The 19,467-nt window shown below is 39.6% G+C and overlaps 1 long non-coding RNA gene across 1 annotated transcript; it reads left to right on the top strand.

Moving 5' to 3' along the window:
* Positions 1 to 15,845: 15,845 nt before the first annotated feature.
* LOC106676095 (uncharacterized) lies at positions 15,846 to 17,518 on the top strand. Its single transcript, XR_013096848.1, has 4 exons — positions 15,846 to 16,038; positions 16,197 to 16,302; positions 16,408 to 16,482; positions 16,901 to 17,518. It is a non-coding gene; the product is annotated as an uncharacterized LOC106676095 (long non-coding RNA).
* Positions 17,519 to 19,467: the final 1,949 nt, after the last annotated feature.

Here is a 19,467-nt window from a genome sequence, read left to right as displayed (position 1 = left end):
ATTCTGAATACTTTGGATTACTTACTATATTATCATGCTTTTTACAACAACGTGAATGTACTATTGCTGTGTGATTTATTACTATTACTGAACTGCGACTCCGAACTGTAGTAAAGGGACCTCTGACTAATACGGCGGGGTCCCTGTCGGCTCGTAGCCGAAAAATAGCTTTACTTTGTTGTGTGGGTCAACTTTTCTTGCGAGAGACAGAGAGAGGCGTTGAAAAGCTGCTCCAACGGAACTTATTGTTTTCGGAGGAAAACACGAACACGGTGTACAGTCGAGTCTTAATAGCTTACTTACAACTGGGCTCGTCAGGCACTCTTCTTGGCTGAAGTGGTTATTATTATATTTACATGCTTCCAGCTCCCGTTTTTGCTCGATGATAACTCCAACCTTTCCACTCCCCTTTTTCTCCCTCCTCGCGCTCACAGACACATAACGTGTATGGCATAGTGATGGGATTTCCGGCTCTTTTTAGAGAGCCGGCTCTTTCGGTTCGGCTCACTAAAAAGAGCCGGCTCTTTCGGCTCCGAACCGGCTCTTCAGGTTGTTTTGTTGCTTTAATTAATTTATTATTAACAATAATATAAAATTATGCACAAAAGGAATTACTAACATAAAAACAAGTGGTTTTATTTATATATGTTTATACATAAATATATGCGGTGGCCCCTAGAGACAAAACACGTACAAACTCCAAAACACATTTCTAGCATGAACTGAACTTCCAAAGCCGAGCTACTAGATCACTTAAATTACACAATTGAAAGCATGTGTGTATTGTTTGTGTATTTATACACAGGCACTCATATATATATTCAAATAATTTAAAAAAAAGTTCATTTACCTGTTATTACCACACACCAAATCCGGTCGTTGGTACTTGCTGGCTTGTGTAGCCACAAGATAACAAAGGCTCAACACTGCGCCCAGCATCCTGGAACACTTCTGTTGTCTTTTGTACGTGTTTTGAGTTTTTATGTGCTTCTGAGTTTTTACGTGCTTCGGAGTTTGTACGTGTTTTTACGTGTTTTGGAGTTTTTACGTGTTTTGGAGTTTGTACGTCCCAGATAGCAAGGAGACATTGAACAGATGTTGATTTTCCATCTGAACCATCAGAATCGTCAGGATTGAAATGTTAACACAAAACCAATGTTGAAACAACATTGAAATACTGATGAAACCTGACACTGACATTGAAATAACATTGATTCACTGTTGTTCTGTCATCGTTGATTGTTGATCTATTTATAGTTGACAAGGTGACAACAATCACGTTGAAAAACCAATGATTTATGGTTGAGCGGGAAATTGAAGCTGCCACCACTTGGACTATTCCATAGCACCCCTCTCAGTGGTACATCCCTCCAGGTAACCATTGTCTTGTACAGTAGAGCGGGACATTCGATTTACTCTCAGCGGAATTGACCGGAGAAGGCATCAGTTCATGCACTGCACTGGCCTGCACCACGATTAGTATAAGGTAAGAATGAATGAATTTTCTTCTATTCGTTATTTCCACGGTCGCATTTGAATAACAGTAAAAAAAAACTGGTTAATGTACAGTTTCGGACAAAATGTGGGAGCCCGAAATCGTGTCTATTACAATCCGGCAACAAGTAAATTGCACTGCGAACAAAGTCTATCAACAAAGAAAACATTTTCGTTTCATACTTTTCTGTTATATTCCCTTACAAAACTAGCGTTAACGCTTCGAGGGTTCCTTTGTTCTTGCCGTCGCCTCGGCGCTTGACCCAGACTTTCACTCTGTAGTTGCTTTTTAGCATAGTACTACAAAAAAATTGTAAATCTGTGATATATGATTGATAAACGTAAAGGTAACTGTATAAATGTGTTCAATGACTTTGTTACTTTTAATGATTGGTGAGCACCCGCTTCGATTCGCACTCAATTCAGACTTTATGTTGCACGCTCACCTAACTTTACGTTGCACGCTCACCTAACTTTACGTTGCACGCTCACCTAACTTTACGTTGCACGCTCACCTAACTTTACGTTGCACGCTCACCTAACTTTACGTTGCACGCTCACCTACCTTGCGTTTGCACCTTTTGTCCACACGTAAACTGTGTTTTCATTAACTGAAAACTGAGGCTACGTCCACACGTACACGGGTATTTTTGAAAACTGAGATTTTCCGTTTTCGTTTTAAAAAATAATCCCGTCCACACGTAAAGGCAGAAATGAAGGAAAACGCTGCTAGGAACATGCCAAAGCCATTCACACATAATTCACGCACTGGTGATGGCAAGCTACATATACAAATATCAAATATATGTGAGTTAGAACAACTTATACTTGAATGCAGAATGTTACACCGTCACTTATGGATATATTAATTTTTTGCCTCTCACTGCTTAAGCCATTAATTTTTCTAGAATTGTTTTTTTTTTTTTTTAAACAGATGCGACCTCACAAAAGATATTAACTATGCTGTCAGACCTGACGAGAGCTGTGAACGAACTGCGTGATGAGGTCAGAGCCATCCGCAATACCGGCTGCAATGATTCGGTAGATGCTGGGGTACTGCCTCTGGATTTGCCCTTGCACAACATGGAGGACCTAAACAATGCAGAGGCAGCTCTTCAATCAATAGAGGCAAATAAGGCAATGGTAAGTATATAAAGTTTATGTACACTTTGTAACTATAAAGTGTAATAGCTGTGATTTAAATACATAACAACGGCCTGTTGATTAAACACACAAGCACTTGCATACACATTTAAGACATGAGACACGCTAATTCCATCTATTGAAATGTGTCTATAGGTGAGACGCCTTGCCTTGATTGGAGGGACCACACTGGAGGTGCGAGTCCGCCGTGTAATGGCTTATGCCATTACAAACGAGCTGGCCTCGTTACTAAACTGGGCAGGGAAAAAAACCAAGGACCAGACAAAGCAAAAAAGGGCATTTAAAGATACAGCGCTCTGCAAATGCATATTTGGTAAGTTTTACCGTTTTTTTGCTATATTACTTTGTCTTTCTTAATAACAAGACTTTCATGTCCGGTTAATCTGGAGATGGAGTCTTTGGTCTTTGGCTTGTTTAGTCCTCGGGTTGTAGTTTGTACAGCCCAAGGACCCCATGTTTATTTTGTTTTAAAGGATACACGGCACACTATGCTAAGACTTATCACTTTTTCCGCTCATAGCTCTTTGGGAATCAAATGCAGCAGTTTGCAGATTTACGCCTGGTGACTTTCATGTTTATCAGCCTAGGAGTTTACATACTTTCTCCCCGCTGAAGACAGTTACAGTGGGGCAAAAAAGTATTTATCATGTGCTATAACATGAGCTTATTCATGTGCTCTAATTCACTTTTTTTGTTTGTGTGTGTGTGTGTGTGTATTTTTGTCCTAGATGGTCTGACGCAGCAGTTAGGGGCAAACTCTATGTCCGAGTTTGTCTTTGCACAAGCAGTGCAGAAATGGCTCCGGTACGCCCCAGATCGTTTGGGTGGTGCAGGACGCACATCATGCATCCCCATCCCGAAGTAAAAAATTACAAATTTATGTTAAACATAAATGTAAATAGAAAACTGTGTTTTAATAAAGTATTTAGCAAACAAAACATATGCCTATTGACCTTTTTTTGTTTATTTTTTTTCTCTGTTACATCACATGCAATGCTTTCTTATTTTAGGATAATAATATTGACATGATACATCGTGAGACTTTTGTTTTTTATAAAGGGTGTCCAATTTGAGGAATAAGTACAATTATGTGTTTAGGTGGTTTAAGTATTGATGGAAACATGCAGTAGTTTAGTATTGGTTAAAATACCTATAAAGAGAGGTAGATTTCCAGTCATGATTTAACTGTTGTTTTAATAAAAAGCAACTGTGCGAAAGAGGTGGAAAATCAACACCATAGCTCAACAGTATTTCAATATCAGAATCTGACATTGTTTCAATGTCAACAGTATTAGAAAATACAACGTTGAATCAATGTCAGGTTTCAACATTGATTCAACATCAAAACCTGACGTTGTTTCAACATTAAAAACGGGTGCAAGAGTGACGTTAGGTCAACGTCACACTTCAATGTTGATTCAATGACACAGCCTGATATTGACTCAACAGTGTTTCAATGTTTCCTTGCTATCTGGGGTGTTTTTACGTGTTTTGGAGTTTGTACATGCTTCAGAGTTCGTACGTGATTTGAAGTTTGTATGTGCTTTGTCTCTAGGGGCCACCGTAAATATACTTTTATTTATTCACTCCACATAAAATGTAATAAATAAATCATATAATACAAAAATCAACTATTCACATTTCAAGTTTTAACTATTTAAATTTTCAGCTTTTTCCTTTCACAAATTTAAAGTGAAAAGAACACAAAACACTGCAAACCACAACACAATTAAATATAAATTATAATATGAAAACTAAAAGAACATGCATATTCTCTGTCATATGGAACTGCATGAATAAACTTTCTCAATCCTTTATCATCTGCAACTGAAAATAGTTGTGGATGATTACTATACCTTTCTAATGTTGTTGTCCCTGCCTCTCTTTCTCTCTCTCTGGCTCTGTTCCTGTGCTACTGAGTGTAACTACCGCCCCTCCCCCCTCTGCCCAGCATAAAGCACAAGGCCCGCGTGCAGAGTGAAGCGGAAAAAAAGTGCGAGAGAGGCTGAGAGAAAGAAAAAAAAAAAAGAAAACCCACGTGACGGCTCGCGATAAGGAGCCGGCTCGCGTCGTTCACGTCAAAGAGCCGGCTCTAAGAGCCATTTCGTTCGCGAACGACCCATCACTAGTATGGCAGTCCATTCTCCCTGCAACACGGACTACACTGCCCATGATGCTACATTCTTTAGAGCTATGCTTGTAGCATTCTGCCTGTTAGCTTAGCACAACAACAACAACGAAAAGGCGCTCTCTCACCCAGGAAACACACAGTCGCAGAGAGAGAGAGAGCGTCGCCCTGTAACCATGGCAACCGTAATGCTGCCGCCTGGAACAACAGAACGTAGCTGTCAAACAAAACCCAAACAGTCCTGACCCGCGACAAAATGAAACAGAAAAGTACCGCAGTGTAATCCATTTATTTCAACAAAGTAACTGTATTCTGAATACCACCTTTTTAAACGGTAAATGTAACGGAATACAGTTACTCATGTTTTGTATTTTAAATACGTAACGGCGGTACATGTATTCCGTTACTCCCCAACACTGGTTATGAATAAATCTTCTTTTTTCGGTACCAGTACTGGTTTTATTTTGTTGTATTTATCCGCGACACCTTAAAGGCCGGTCCGTGAAAATATTGTTGGGCATAAAGCGGTCCGTGATGCAAAAAAAGGTTGGAGACCGCTAATGTAGGACACTCACTGGCCATTTTATTAGGTACACTTCTCTAATACTGAGCTGCGCCCACACTTGCTTTGGACTTCCTGTTTCCTTCATATCAGCTTGTAGCACTCTGGTCATTTTCTGGCATCAGAACTCCCGCTCACTGGAAATGCATTATTTTTCTGACCATTCCCTGTCAACCATAGAGGTGGTTGCGTGGGAAAATCCCAGTAAATTAACGGTTTCTAAAATTCTCAGACCAGTCTGGGACCAACAACCATCCCACATTCAAAGTAACTTAAATCATATTTTCGTCTCTATTCTGATCCTTATTATGATGATAATTCTTTTCATTTCTGCAGTAACGTTTTCTTTCTCTTCTTTTCTCTTTCCATTAAAGTCAGTTTCTTGTTTTGCACCACACTCAGTTTTCTCTTGTCAACACAAATCTGTAAATAGCTTTATAAAGAAATCCTACTTTATTGTAACTGGATTGCAACTAAAAAGATGATAAACATGCAATATATAATTCATGCAACTAATGCAACCATTTCACAGACTTTATTTTTTATACGCTTTTTATAGTCAGCTGCATATTTCAGCTTCATTAGTAGATTTTAGGCAATTCATTGACAAAAGAAAAACTAAAACCTGAGATGAGACTTTATTTACTGTCTCATAAATTACTTTGACAAACTTCTATAATAATCTTCATTTTAGTTTATTATCAGCAAACTCCTCTAACAATCGCACCTTCTAACATCAGGGACTTTTAATGTGAAAGGTAAAGACAAGAAGGTGTCTTATTTACACACTTTGCACAAATAAAATATGATTACATTTAAATTGTGTAATTTCATTTGCAGTGAAGCATTTCCGGGGCAGGCTCCAGCCACCCCACCCCAACTGCGACCCCGGCAACATTAAGTGGAAGACACAGAATGGATGGCATTTCTGAGTGAAGTGTATTCAATTTGCTTACACATCTATTCATTAGCAGCCAACCTGTTCTGATTAAACATGCAACTCCAGAGCCAACAAACTGACAGCGATTCATCTTCTGCAGAGCATGTGTGCCAAATGTCAGTTAGCAGCAAATGTTTCAAACAATCACAAGCTTGATTTATCTTGAGAGACGAGGATTAGCGGATAAGCGACGTCGAGCATTTCTGGTGCTCAGTTTGCTTGTTCGGAGGTGAATTTTTTCCCTGTCCCTGCTGGATTTTGCAAGACCTGGACTTATGAGATTGTGTTACCTTAGGAGTGTTCATCCAGACTCTCCGGTTATTTGGCCCTCTGCCCCAGCAGCAGTGTTGGGAAGGTTACTTTTAAAATGTATTCCATTACAGAATACATGCCTCAAAATGTATTCTGTAACGTATTCCGTTACGTTACTCAATGACAGTAACGTATTCTGGATACTTTGGATTACTTAATATATTATCATGCTTTTTACAACTACGTGAATGTACTATTGCTGTGTGATTTATTACTATTACTGAAGGTCCGCGACTCCGAACCGTAGTAAAGGGACCTCTGGCTAATACGTCGGGTTCGTGTCGGGCTCATGGCCGAAAAATAGCTTTACTTTGTTGTCTGGGTCAACTTTGCTAGCAGAGACAGAGAGAGGCGTTGAAAGGCTCCAACGGAACTTATTGTTTTCGGAGGAAAACACGAACACGGTGTACAGTCGAGTCTTAATAGCTTACTTACAACTGGGCTCGTCAGGCACTCTGTTTGGCTGCAGTGGTTATTATTATATTTACATGCTTCCAGCTCCGGTTTTTGCTCGATGACAGCTCGTACTTTTCCTTTTTCTCCCTCCTCGCGCTCACAGACACATAACGTGTTTGGCAGTCCATTCTCCCTGCAGCACGGACTACACTGCCCATGATGCTACATTCTTTAGAGCTATGCTTGTAGCATTCTGCATGTTAGCTTAGCACAACAACAACAAAAAGGCGCTCTCTCACCCAGGAAACACAGAGAGAGAGCGTCACCCTGTAACCATGGCAACCGTAACGCTGCCGCCTGGAACAACGGCACGTAGCTGTCAAACAAAACCCAAACAGTCCTGACCCGCGACAAAATGAAACAGGGAAGTACCGCAGTGTAATCCATTTATTTCAACAAAGCAACTGTATTCTGAATACCACCTTTTTAAACGGTAACTGTAACGGAATACAGTTACTCATGTTTTGTATTTTAAATACGTAACGGCGGTACATGTATTCCGTTACTCCCCAACACTGCCCAGCAGCAAGTGGTATCTATTATCGTCACAGATCGAACCCGCAGTTTCTACATCCCCTAAAACGGGTCAGTAATGGTCGGTAATGGTTTGACTTATTCCTCATTGAGCATGGCGCTTCTCAATGCCCGATCTATGACAAATAAAATGTTCTTGTTGAACGATCTTATTCTTTCCAAAAAGCTGGATTTTTTTATTTTTAACTGAAACCTGGCAGCGTGATGGTGACTATTCTTCCCTTATCAAACTTTGCACGGGTGGGTACTCCTTCATCAGTCGGCCGCGGCATTTTGGTCGTGGAGGAGGTCTGGCTGTGGTGTATCGAAACTGGTTTCACTGTCGTTCATTAATGGTTGAAAATTTTTCATCGTTTGAACTACAGCTGGTTAAAATTGGAATTAAAGATCCGTGTTACTGTGCTGTAGTGTATTGTCCACCTGGCCCTAACAGTCCATTCTTAAGGGAGTTCGGTGACTTTTTGTCTTCCATCTTGAAGTTGTCCAGATTGTTAATAATTGGGGATTTTAATATACACATTGATGATGACCTCTGACCTCTTTGCCAGAAGTTTTCTTAGCATCATGGACTCGTTTTATTTCACACAGCATGTGTCTGGCCCCAGTCACACCTATATAGACTAGGGTTGCCAACCGTCCCTTAAAAAACGGAATCGTCCCGTATTTAGAAACAAAAGCACACGTCCCGTGTTGAGCTAATAAGGGACGCACTTTGTCCCGTAATACAGTGAGAATCAAAAGTAGTCTATAAATGTTTATGGAATTAACGCTTTGTTTGAAAGCATAACTCCCAGCCCCTCTCCTGCTTTGTGACCAATGAGCTGACAGCACACTTATGACAATTCAGATTACCGCTCATCTCATTGGTCGAGGAAAGGTCGCTTGCGGAGAAAATACCGGAAGACAACAGATGACCACAACAAGAAGCATGGCCAACAGGGAAACAAACGCCGACACTGCGGTCTCGGACGACAGTACACCTAAAGCTGGGCAGACACTGTGTGATTTTTTCAGTCGCGTTATTCAGCTCCTGCTCAAACTGCACGATTGACTCGCAGGGGTTAGAAGTTGGTAGGTCACGATGCAGGTCTCACACTATACCACCCGATGCTCTGATGCGACCCGAGTGCTCACACTGTGCCTCCATAACATGAAGGTTATAACAGAAAATCTGTCGCTCTGTCTTTCACTCACACAGACACACCACCACCATCAACTTTGCTAAATTGCTAATGAAAAACATTGATCAGGCAGCTGTGAATGAGCAGCAGTGTAAATCCAACTATTTTCACGGTTGTTGTGGTCGTGATAATTTTGTGATGCCACATCGAAAAGGTTCGGATGAGCTTTCCGAAGTTCTACAAGTTGTGCCTCCATCGCTTGTGTCCAGATCACACGCCGCACAGCCGTGCTGCTCCGTCTTTTTCACCGACGTTTACGTGTTTGCGCGTGAGCAGTGTGAGCGGCTCACGAGCGATTGATGATCGGGAGCTGCTCGAGGTGTTAATCGCTTCTCGTTACCCCACGTATACTACACGACGCACGATGAAGACCAAAATCGGGCCGATCACCAAATCGGTCGCACGACTCAAAAATCGTCTCAAAATGGGCCAGAAATCGCACAGTGTGAGCCCAGCATTAGAGCAGCAATGTTTGTTCGCTCAGAGAAAGAAAAAAAGGCTGCAAAAGCACAGGGAGGAATGGGAAAAGGGAAACACCTGGCTGGAAAAGGTCACCATAACACCTATAAAGCGCACTGCACTGTGTGCCGGCGCACTTTTTCCATAGGCATGCTTCTAATGGTGGGCACATGAAGAACATGAGGGGCGTGAAAGCTCAGGGAACCCTTAACCAATTTCTTGTCCACCAGGCCACGGCAGAAGCAGATATGGTATGTAAACACTGGTTTGTTTTTTAAACCCTCTGGTTAAGGTTAATATGGGCATGTGCAGTGAATATCAGCGCTATGTGGCCAGAAGTGTAATAATATAATTTATTTTGTGTAATAGACAACTGCAAGGATAGATGATTACAACAAATAGATGACTAATACATAAAAGTAATACATAGATGAATAATGATGATGAGTTATGATGCGTAATCATGGGAACAAGCGGGTTTACAAACAGGAGCAGCTGATTAGCATTAGAAAAGCTGAAATAATACCTCAACTGAAGCCAATTGTACTAAATGCACTAAATGTGCACAGTTACAAGAATATTTTTCGTTCTATTGCTTTCTATTAATTTATATAATTTTAAGTTAAGCAGGACAGAGTTCTTTTAAAGAAAGATTTACTTTTATTCTCAAAAGTTAAGCATGACAGGCTTCTGTTTAAGAAAGAGACCTGTTTTACTGTGTTAATGTTGTCATTTTGAGCTAAAAATAAATGGCTAAATGATCATTTGTTTCCCATATGGTCATATCACAAAGAATAGAATATGCATCTACTTAAATCAAATTCAAGTCAAATGGATAAAAAATAATTTCACACACACAAAAAAGAGCTACCACACTGGGAAGGGTGAAGACAACTAGGTTGCCCGGCCCTGGCCACGAGGTGTCCCTTATTTATTTTTCAGGGAGTTGGCAACCCTAATATAGACAGACAGACAGATAGACAGACAGACAGACAGACAGATAGATAATGATAATGGATTGTGACAGTATTGGCCTCTGTTATCTCATGAGCAGAGTGAGCCGTATCCCTGCTGGCAGAAACCCAGCACATTCCTCTGTATTTCCCTGGCAAACCATGCAGATAGAGTCTTTATACAGTCAGCGTTTGGCAGAGGTAAGTGAAAAATATTTAAACAAAATAATCATTTTTTTCTTAATTTGGCCCTAATACTCCTTCCTAGATAATTAACAAAAACTATTCAGTCAGAAAGAAAGAAATGTACATTGCTCTTGTCGGCAGAAAACGCTGACACTCTTTTACACTTTAGTTTAAAAATATTACTTCCTTTTAGTAGGAATGGATTGTTCTGAAGACGTGTGGTGAAAGTGTTTCATCATATGCAAAGTAAACAATGACTTACAAGAGCGCCTGGAAAAGTTACCACAGAAATCAAAAATGAAAACAAAATATGGTGTCACGGTGGTTAGCACTGTTGCCTCACAGCAAGAAGATCCTGAGTTCAATTCTACCATCAGGCCGGGGTCTTTCTGTGTGGAGTTTGGATGCTTGCGTGGGTTCATTTCAGGTTCCTCCAAAAGTCCAAAGACATGCAGTTAGTGGGGCTAGGTTAATTGGAAACTCTAAATTGCCCATATGGTTGTCTGTGTCGTGTGGGGGGGGGGGTTTGGTGTTTCTTTTTTACACTTCTCCCATTCCTGGTGAACATTCGACGGATTCACAGCATCATCCAAGAAATGTACAGCTGGGATTTTGGAGCACTGCACAGGAGCATGATTGTGAATACTGTCAAAAACAGTGGTGCCAGTGGTGGCTCCATAAGTTAAGCATACATGCTGGAAAATGATTCTTATAAACACCAGCACAAACTCCCTGACAAACCCCACTCTTTGAAACAATAAAAACACAAGCAAATAAGAGTAAAACACTGGTGATGATGGTGAACTGACAAAGTCTCTTGTAGACTGGAAAGAACAAAGCCAGTGTTCCTGATTAACTAATGTTTAATAAGGTGAGATAAATCCCAGTATGCTAGAACTTCACCAACAGACCAACAACAAAATGAGTCAGAGAAGCACACAGACCGGATGATCCATGCAGGACTGACACTGCCTCCATCTAACAACAGCCGCTCACTGCAGGTAAACAGGCTGTCTGAAGTGGCCCATGAGCTGAAAGTGCATAATCAGAATTTCCCTTTATACTATTAGCTGTCAGGTTCACTACTTATTTTACTGTGGCCTGTAAGCAACAGCAGCAAGTCTGGTAATGGACAGGTGCAAGGTTATCAATGGTTACACTCACATGCAATAAAGGGGATGTATGCTGTCTAACAAGACGTCTGATCAGTTAGTTTCACTAACTTATCTATACAAGGCAAGAGATTTCATTTTGTTTTCACGCATAACTAAATCTGTCTTTTAGCTAAAAATGATCATGATTCATCTTATAAGTGCTCATGGATCTATATCAGCGGTCCCCAACCCCCGGGCCTCGGACCGGTACCGGTCCGTGAGTCGTTTGGTACCGGGCCGCGAGAGTTGAGGCTCTGGTGTGAAATGTATGGTTTTCAGGGTTTTTATCGGTTTTCAGCGTTATTTTGTTATCGTTTTTATTGTTAACTCTGTTTTCCTGGGTCTTTTCACATGTGTTATGAATAAATCTTCTTTTTTTCGGCACCGGTACTAGTTTTATTTTGTTGTACTTATCCGCGACACCATAAAGGCCGGTCCGTGAAAATATTGTCGGGCATAAACCGGTCCGTGGCGCAAAAAAGGTTGGAGACCGCTGATCTATATTAACTCATATTGTATTCTGTGTACAATACTCTGTCATGGTTCGGCTGTGTGGCAGGCAGGATGTAGGACCCAAATGCAGGACTCACAGGTGGGAATTTTAACTGAAAGAGGGGCACAGAGGAAAAACACACAGCAGAGCGACCACATGAAGGTTAACTTGGAAATACAGCCCAGACCGTGACATACTCACCTGCATTTCACTTTCTCCTTATCATCTAATGGAAAATCACTTACATTGATTGATTGATTGATTGGTAATTTATTTCAACATGTGAACAATATACAAGTACATTTAGAAAAGAAATAAGAGAGAAAAAAATACTATACAAATTACATACAAAAAAACATTCTGATTAATTTACATGTTGAAAGGGAGTGGGAAGAAGTATACACTTATTTAATCCCACCCCTGTCCCATAAATTATCAGTGAATATTTAGTCAGCTTCCTTACTGATATAATTTGTAATAAAAATAGTGAACAGATTTCTGATATACTATATACTATAATATCACATCATGAATTTTTTGTTTGTTTGTTTTTAAATAGAGACATTCACTTAATTTAAATATTTTCCTTTTCTTTATAGATCGAGAAGATCATATTTTTATAACTCTTTTTGAACAGTTTTATGTTTGGACATTGCTTTAATTCCATATTCAGTTTGTTCCATAGTTTCACTCCTTGAACAGAAACACAAAAGCCTTTTCTTGTAGTACGTACCTTCATTGTTTTGAAGTTACAAAAACCCCTTAAATTATAACTTCCTTCTTTCAAAAAAAACATACTCTGAATATTACCTGGCAGTTCTTTATTTTTTGCTTTGAATAGAATTTGTGCTGTTTGGAATTTCACTATATCGTCAATTTTCAATATTTCAGACTGCAAAAATAGTGAGTTTGTATGTTCCCTATAACCTGCATTGTGGATGATTCGAATTGCTTTCTTTTGAAGAGTAAAAAGTGAATGTAATGTGGTTTTATAGTTATTGCCCCAGACCTCTGCACAATAGCTTAAGTATGGTGAAACCAGTGAACAGTAGAGAATATGAAGTGATGTTCTGTCGAATACCTGTTTTGCCTTGTTTAGTACTGCAATGCTTCGTGATACTTTGGAATGAATATATCTTACATCGATTATTACCCCCAGAAATTTATTTTCACTGACTCTTTCAATATCAACACCATTTATTTGAATCTTTGCATTTGTATTTAAACTACTATTTCCAAATAACATCAGTTTAGATTTATTCAAATTTAATGATAATTTGTTTTTATCAAGCCAGAACTTCACTTTACTTATTTCATTAGTCATATCCTCCAATAAATTCTGCAGATCATCACCAGAGCAAAAAATGTTTGTATCGTCAGCAAAGAGAACCATTTTTAATACTTTGGACACTTTACAGATGTCGTTAATGTACAAGTTGAAGAATTTTGGACCCAAAACTGACCCTTGGGGTACACCACAAGCAATGTCCATACATAAGGAGCAACCACCATTTATTTTCACAAACTGCTTTCTGTCACTTAAATAACTCCGGACCCAATCTAAAACTACCCCTCTGACACCATAACGTTCCAGTTTTCTTATTAATATATCATGATCTATAGTGTCAAATGCCTTTGTCAAGTCTATGAATAACCCAGCCACATATTGCTTTTTGTCTATGGAATTTGTGATGTATTCTATTGAATCTAATAGTGCCGATGATGTTGATCTGCTTGATCTGAATCCGTACTGACTCTCAGTGAGTAGTTTATGTTTATCTATAAATTTTTCCATCTGCCAAATACTGACTGTATAAAGACTCTGCCTGCATTGTTAGCTGGATGACTGCAGAGGAATGTGCTGGGTGTCTGCCAGCAAGGAAATGACTCACTCTGCTCGCGAGAAACCACAGAGGTCAATGCTGTCAGTATAGCTGGTTTTGAGCCAGTTGCCGGTGTTATGCGTCATTACTCACATTAATTCCAGAGTAGTACTGTTGGCTCCAAGCCAGCAGTAGTGTTAGGAAATTGGTTAAAATATCCAGACCTTTTATTTCAATCCCACAATCCCCCTCCAGCAGGTAATTCAGGTCCCACATATGAACCCATCAGAAACTCAGCACTGACAGGAATTAGTCTAGACGCAGGTGGTGGTGAAGGAGGAGGCTTGGATGGAGCTCTGAGTGACCAGCATGAAGTGAGAGATGGGAAGTAGGTGGGCTGAGTGAATGAGAGTCAGAAAGGCAGAATAACACAAGAGAGCTGAGATATAAAGTACGCTGAACGGGGGCTGACTGTTTAGGTCAGGAAAGCGATTCCGCTCCCTGAAGACCAACACAGAGAGACTGAGGAGGAGCTTCTTCCCGCAGGCGATACGGTCTCTCAATCACACCACCACACAGTACTGACCCACACATACAGTTCTTACACACTTACACACACACTGGACATTCTGGACATTGTTTTCACTTCATCACTTAAATCACTTTAAGCATATTTGCACTGCACAAGACATAATGTGGATTGCACAACACTGGACATTATATTCTTCATTTCCAGTTAGTACTTCTACAGCTGCTGTTATTGTGTATATATTTATTTATATTTCTTCAAACATTCTTCTATAGTTCTATATTGTGTATTTTGTTGTACATTTATTTTATTTTCAACTTTAATTTATATATTTTATCTTATTCTTTCCCAGTTAAATTTACCCTTCATTCTAATTTGTGTTGTACAGTTATTTCATTTTTAACCTTAATTTATATTTTATTCCTTCCTAGTTAAATTTACCCTTTTTAAATTTTCATATTTATTTCCTATCTTATTCATAGCCTTTTCCTTTTTTGTTTTCTTTAGGTCACGAGCAGTTGTCCAAGCATTTCACTGCATATCGTACTGTGTATGACTGTGTACGTGACAAATAAAATTTGAATTTGAATTTGAATTTTGAATTTGACTGGCTCAAAGAAGTTGGTCAAGAAGATGATTGTACTAGAGCTGTGATGTCAGCAGTGTGGTAAAGTGGAAGTGTTGTAGAGGACAGACTAGCAGCCGAACACCCAGGAAAGCAGGCAGATCACTGATTACAGATCTTCCTTAGTGAACTTGCACATGATTGATTACAACTTCCAGCCTGAGAGACTGAACTTTAGATACAAGATAAGTGAATAAGGAGGAAGGCTTTATGTGCATTACTTTAAAACTGGTTGCCGTGGCTGGAGATGCTCTGAAGCCGCTGTCTAATAAAGATGCCTCCAGGGAGAGAAAACATGAGTGTGAAGCATCTTTATTGGAGGCAGCAGTAATTTTTTGTTGGTTTCTCATTGCTTTTTGTGAACTGTCAATTTATCCACTTATACCAGGATGCAGTGTTGGCAGTTTTATATTACCCGGGTATACAGCCATGTAATTATTCTGTCTTTCATAAAGAGGCTTCATAAGAAAAATACACTGTTTGGTCTTTTTGTAGACCAACTCTGCATGTGAAGTACAGATTGTCCCGGAGTCCCGGAGCCCAGGTACAAGAAGATCTTGACAACCTGTCCCTCCAGCCTTCAAGGTCCACTGCAACACAGCTGTATGGTCTCGCTGAAGGTTACGTTTGAACAACTTTCCTTGGATCTGGATATTTGTAAACTCAAATGTGATGCAATGAGGAGCTGTTAACAAGAATTGAAAGTACAACACAGCCACTGGATTTCTACTGTGAGAGGACAGGAAACAGATTTTTTGCAGCCACTTCTTAGGAAGACATCCTTGGCCAGAGTCCACCCAGCTGTGAGTGTATATAATGAGGTTCAGAGATGATGAACCTCACAGCCCTGCACACTCAGGCAGCTCGAGAAGTGAAGGAGACGCACAGCAGCAGAGATCCTTCATATCTGAGAAGAACAAATCAGTTGAAGACTGAGCCTTCAGTAGATCCTCCACTCAATACTTGAAAAGCTTTAAGATGAAGACAAGTGTTGCCATCCAGTGCATCGTTCTCCTGGCCTGCATGGCCCTTTGCACTTCATTAAGTAAGTGTGTTTTATCAGATTATGGAAAAAATTGGTGTATTTGTGCATCTTGAGTGGAGCTGAATTATGAAAACAAATCTATCTAAATGTATTTATGTTTAAGTAAAATATGAAACTGCAGCAGTTTAACATTAATTATCACTTTCTACCTTTTCCAGTTATTCCAAGGTGCCGGTGTTTGAAGACCAGTAAGTCTGTAAGAGGTCCCATCACTGAAGTTAAGGTGGATGAGCCTCGTGCATACTGCAACAGGAGAGAAGTCATGTAAGTGCCCACAGTGACAGGAGCACATTATTAATAAGAGCTCAGTCATTAATAAGGATTGTTTATAAAGAGGTTTTATATCAAAGTTTTCTTTACATGTTACAGAGTCACACTGAAGGATGGGAGTGAACGGTGTCTCGATCCTCAGTCTAAATTCACCATAATGCTGCTAGAAAAACTGTAAGTCACACAGATGTTTTTTCTTTCATTCACTGGTGTTCAACTTAATGTGAGTTAAATGTTAGAGAGAAAGTCAGTGAAGTTAAAACAGGAACATCAACAGTCACTTTGGAGCATCGTGCGAGGCTCTGCACATCAGTGATTAAAAATACTGATGGTTTTAGAGTAATAGTTCAAAGCTCAGGATGAAAACTGCTTCTGGGTCACAGGACAAATCTGATGGATGAACAATTAACAAGCTACAATAATTGAATGTCTTTATCGTGTTTTTGCTGGTAAAATTCAGGATCGTCATTCTCATAATTTAGAAGGTGAAGAAGTTAAGAGAGAAATCACTGCTTGAGTGTTATGAGTTATGAATCTGTTCACTATCACTGGAGCTTCAAGGTCTCACGTCTGTGATTTGTTGTCTTCACAGGAGGCAGAAGAAAAGTCAGCATAAGACGACCGTCAGCCCCCAAACAACCACATCATCAGCCACAGTGTCAAACTCATTATGATGCACTTTGCATGTTTATTACTGTTACACAAAAGAAACCAGACATCACTTAATGAGAAGAAGAAGCAGCCGAGATCCGGTGCAGATTTGTCCACCACATCCCACCGTGGTCTATGGGACTGAAATCTGGTGACTCTGGAGGTCATTTACATGCAGTCATCTCACTGCCATGTTCAGGACACCAGCTTGAGTTGTGAGATATGGTTCATTATACTGCAGGAAGTAGCCATCAGAAGATGTGTACACTGTGGTCATAAAGGGATGGACATGGAAACAGTAAACAGTGAACATTGTTCAGCTGTTGGACTGGATACATGTTTAAGTATTTGGGATTTTTTAATTTTTTTTTAATGCACTTATCATCAAGAGTGGCTCCTCCAGCTGATTTTAAACCAAAGCTCTCCAAACCAGCTGATATGAGAGATCCACTTGAGCTCGCTTCATAGTTCACCCCTCTGTTTTCCTTCCCTCGAGTGCAGCCTTTGTGTTTTGTGTTTTATTTCATTTCATCGTTGGTCTGTTCTGGATTATTTTTATAACGTGTATATTTTTGGATTCTCAGTGACTGAAATAAAGGATGTTTTCTGTTTGCTTCACTTTCTTGCCTTTGAGTCCAGTATCTGGGTTCTTAACCTTGCACATAGTGACACAATCTCCTCTTTCATATCTAAAACAACCAATTCTGAGATTTTAAGAACACTGAACATTTTGCTCTCTAAAAATGAGGCTTGATCGTCAGTGTTCAGTGTCAACACTGTGAACTGTTTACTATGATAATTTTGCAGTTTGCTTTAAAAATTTCGCTTAAACACGATGCAAGAACATGATACACATGTGTGACTCAAACAGCTTCATCATGAACTCGAAATCACTGAATCTGAATCCTGCATGAAAAGGTGTGTCGGGTTCTGAAGACATAACCATTAATCTTGTAAGAAGTGAGGGGATAAAACATCACTCTTTCACATTTAGCTGGTGAAAACTGTTTTGTGCCAAGACTAAATTTATTAGCCTTGATTTTGTGTTTAAGTCACTGCTTCCTGTAAGTAGTTGAACATGGGAATAATAATAATAATAACACATTTCCAAACTCCAGATGTGAAAAAGTTATCTGAGGTTTGGGAACTGGGAGCTGAGCCTGTCGTGGGTTTCTGCCAGGAGTGAATGAGACCTTTACAGGGGGACCCTCGGTCAAGGTTTAAATCTAAAATACAAACTCTCCAATCAGTTATGTGTTGATACATTTTATTAAGATTATATTTCACCCAACATATATTTTAGATAGCAATAGACAGAAAATAGAAATCTAGAAAACCAGTGGTCATCACATGTACAGTAAAGACATCACTAAAACCATTTAAACGATCACTTTGTGGTGAAACTCTCCTGAAGTAAATGTCGACATCTGGATATTTGGTTCTGAAAATGTTGCACAGATGCTGAACTTTAACTGGAAGCTCTACTTGGATACTTTCCAGCACCATCCTCGAGGGTCACATGCAAATATGTTGATATAGGCTACTGAAGTAAAAAGCTGCGTTTCTCAGCTGCAGAGTTACACTGAAAGGATACATATTTAGGCTAGTTAGTGCCCAGTGACAGATTAATAAAATACTAGAAAATTCATTCAATTCAATTTTATTTACCAGCAAGCACCAAAAACATTGGCAACAAAGTGCTTTATATTGTAATGTAAGAGTAAAGAGAAAACTCCAACAATCAGATAACCACCTATGAGCAAGTACTTGGTGACAGTGGGAAGGAAAAACTCCCTTTTAACAGAAAGAAACCTCTGACAGAAGCAGGCTCAGAGGAGGAAGACAGGACAAAGACACGCTGTGAAAGAGAGCCACAGACTAATAATAACTAGTGACTAAATACAATAAAAAGTGAAGAAGTAGCACTCAGTGCATCATAGAAAGCACCCAGCAGCCTAGACCTCTTGCAGCATAACCAATTGGGCTGGGATTTCTAGAACCGATTCCATTACGATTCAATTTTGATTCAGACAGAAATGTTATAATTCTTCATTTATCAGTACTGACAGTTGTGAGACTTCATCAGAGGTGTAAACATCACAGCAGATGCCATTCTGTCAAAGTAACAGAGGATGAAACACAGAAAAACATGAAGGAAATTTCTTGGCTTGTCTTTTTATAGCAGTTAACCTTAAAAATACTCTGCAGTAGATCAAGTACGGAAGAAAACCATGAACCAACATATGAACATTACCTGATGCTGCTGAAGTGAAGCAGAGCAAAGTTACAGAGGTTTTATTAGAGACACAGCCAAGGGTTTTGCAATTTCTCAGAATTTTAAAAAGTTTACATTTCTCTGGTATTGAACAGCAGAAATTAGATTTTCTTGTAGGAAGTCATATAAAAACAACAGCAGGAGACTGCGCTGTAAACAACGGTAGACTGGTGCGTAATACGCAAATCCAAATGTGCAAAACTGATATTCACCACAGTAATGCTGATGTCTGT

Source organism: Maylandia zebra, linkage group LG3, assembly GCF_041146795.1.
Source record: "Maylandia zebra isolate NMK-2024a linkage group LG3, Mzebra_GT3a, whole genome shotgun sequence".
NCBI classification, from domain to species: domain Eukaryota; kingdom Metazoa; phylum Chordata; class Actinopteri; order Cichliformes; family Cichlidae; genus Maylandia; species Maylandia zebra.
This window is presented reverse-complemented; position numbering and strand designations above follow the sequence as displayed.